This window comes from Pleurodeles waltl, chromosome 4_1 (assembly GCF_031143425.1).
Source record: "Pleurodeles waltl isolate 20211129_DDA chromosome 4_1, aPleWal1.hap1.20221129, whole genome shotgun sequence".
Taxonomy (NCBI): Eukaryota; Metazoa; Chordata; class Amphibia; order Caudata; family Salamandridae; genus Pleurodeles; species Pleurodeles waltl.
The window spans coordinates 497,585,352-497,587,925 of record NC_090442.1 but is presented as its reverse complement, the minus strand read 5'-3'; the positions used below and the strand labels follow the sequence as shown (position 1 = coordinate 497,587,925).

The following is a 2,574-nucleotide window of genomic DNA, read 5'->3' as shown; positions in this document are numbered from 1 at the left end:
ACGTGTGCATGGATGTTGTGGAGGTGTCTGCCAGTGAGGTGTGTGTTCTGCTTGGTGTGGTGATGATGCTGGTAGTAGATGATGATGTAGTGCATGCAGGTGTGAATGTGGAAGTGGCTGGGAGGGAGGTGGTGGAGGTGGAGAGAGTGGAAATAGTGGATGATGTAGTGTCTGCAAATGAATGGTGTTTGTGTGAGTGCCTGTGGGATGAAGTGTGGTGCTTGTGATTGCTTGCACCACTTTTGGGTGTTGCCTTGGGTGCATGCTCGTCTGTATGTGTGTCTGGGATGGGTTGGGGTTGAGGAGAATGGGACTGGGTGGTGGAAGTTGGAGGGGGACGGTAGAAACAGGGATAATGGCTGCCATCAGAGAGGAGGCCAGAGCCTGAATCGATCTCTGTTGGGCCGCCAATCCAGTGTGAATTCCCTCCAGGAATGCGTTAGATTGTTGCATCTGGGCTGCCAACCCCTGGATGGCATTCACAATGGTTGACTGCCCTACAGAGATGGATCTCAGGAGGTCAATGGCCCTCTCACTCAGGGCAGCAGGGCTAACTGGGGCAGGGCCTGAGGTACCTGGGGCGAAGGAGATGCCCACCCTCCTGGGTGAGTGGGCACGGGCAACTCGATGAGGGGCTGTTGGGAGGGCAGTGCTGATACAGGGGTGGTGGCTGTACCTGTAGCTGGGGTGGTCACAGAAGTGTCCACCACCATCAGGGAGCTTCCATCGGAGGAGGTATTTGTGTCTGAAGTGTTCCCTCCAGTCTCCACCTCTCGCCCTCTGTCCCACTGGTGTCCCCAGCGTCAGTGGACTCTGCCTCCTGGGTCCTGTGGGATGAAGCTCCCTCCGTCGCCGGTGCCTCTGCTTTTCCGCCAGATGATGCTAACGGACATAAGGACAGGATGACAAAACAAACAAGCATTTGCAATGCAACAGGTCTTGCATTTCTCCGAGTTAGAGCTATTAGCAGTTGTAAACTCCCAACCTGACTTTTCTTGCCACATTAACCCTGTCGGCAAACGTGCAATTATCTACCTAACAGGCAAAAGTGCAATTAACTATGTAACAGGGTCAATGTCATGCAAAGCGCTCGACTTCTGCCAAGCGAGATTGCTGTGCGAAAAAAGATAAAAAGTAGTCCACAAACCGGACGGAAAACAGCCTTGCATGTTTTCAGTACTTAGTCGCTGCGCTCGAGGAGGGCTAACTACCGGAAAAGGCATGACGTATGCATGCCTTCCACTAATGAAACCAAGCAGATTTTGAAAGGCAAACCCACGAACCATTGAAAGACACTGACGTGACATGGGCGGGGCTCCGAGCCCTTTTCTAACTACTAATGCATCTCGCAAGTGAAACGCATGCGCAAGCACATGCGACGCAGGCTCGACCCTAAAAAAGGTGTTCCATGTGGGTTGGGGCATTGGGCCTCCGGCAGTGAGCGCATGTCCGACTTCCCAAGGGGATCCTGTGCAGGTGCGATTAAGAGCAGCAGGCTCCGGGCGGTGGGCTTTGTGAGCAGAAGAGAGCTGAAACTGCAGCTTTTCCTGCCTACGGTCATACCACCCTGAATGCGCCTGATCTCGTAAAGTAAGCAGGGGCAGGCCTGGTTAGTACTTGGATGGGAGACCACCTGGGAATACCAGGTTCTGTAGGCATTTTGCCTCTCGCAGACACTAGGTGCTGTACGTCTTAGCTCAATTACACAGCTTCCTCGCTAATTTCATTTTCCACTTTTTATTTCCTGCACTCCTTTTTTCTTGTCTTAAAAAAATAAATAAAAAAGAACAGCAATAACACTAAAATACACACTTTCCAAAGGAAAACTTACAATTATTCTGCACTTTACACTCAGCCCAAAATGAAGAAAACACTTGCTCCACGACGGGCAAAGTGATCCCTAGCTAAGGCTTTGCTTTCTTGCGGTAAGCATATGCATAAGGTCTTAAGACCAGATCTCACTTCTTGTGATGTAATTTCCTGTCAGGTCATAGGTTGTGATTCCACTACCTGTGATTCCAGGTGCATTTTCACATGCCGTGGTGTCATGTACCATGATGTCGCTTGCATAGTGTCTAACTTGGTCAGTCCCACCACTTATTTTCTTTAAGACTTGTGCAATGAATAAGCCTTAGCCCCCAAGAAATACTGCTTGAGCCCACTCTTGGCAACCAAATGGAAACAATCAGCACAGCGTGTCGGAAATGTGATAAAACGACAATGATGTATTCGTTGTGGAAGAATGAGTTGCAGACACTAGTGTAACAGAGTCCAAAAGCAGAGCATTCCAGAAACAGGGAATAAAAAGAGGAAGGTTGTGGACAATTTGAGTTGTTGTAAAAGCATTCCAAAGCATTTTCCGGCATTTTATGGCACTGTAACAGGTGTCATTACCTCAACGATCCATTTATTGAGCACATAAAGAAAGGGTGAGCAGGGCGTGTGCAGAATAAAACCTGTTGAACATAGGAAAACATCCCAGCAGAGAGCACATTACTCACTTTTGCGTCCTAAGCATTAAATTACAGACCTCTGTCTCTGTTAGTTTCACTTGTATTGTAAGAAGGGGCATTA

The 2,574-nt window shown here is 49.0% G+C and overlaps 1 pseudogene; it reads left to right on the top strand.

Annotated features, from left to right (window-relative positions):
• Positions 1–1,549: 1,549 nt before the first annotated feature.
• Positions 1,550–1,658, top strand: LOC138288620 (5S ribosomal RNA; annotated as a pseudogene).
• Positions 1,659–2,574: the final 916 nt, after the last annotated feature.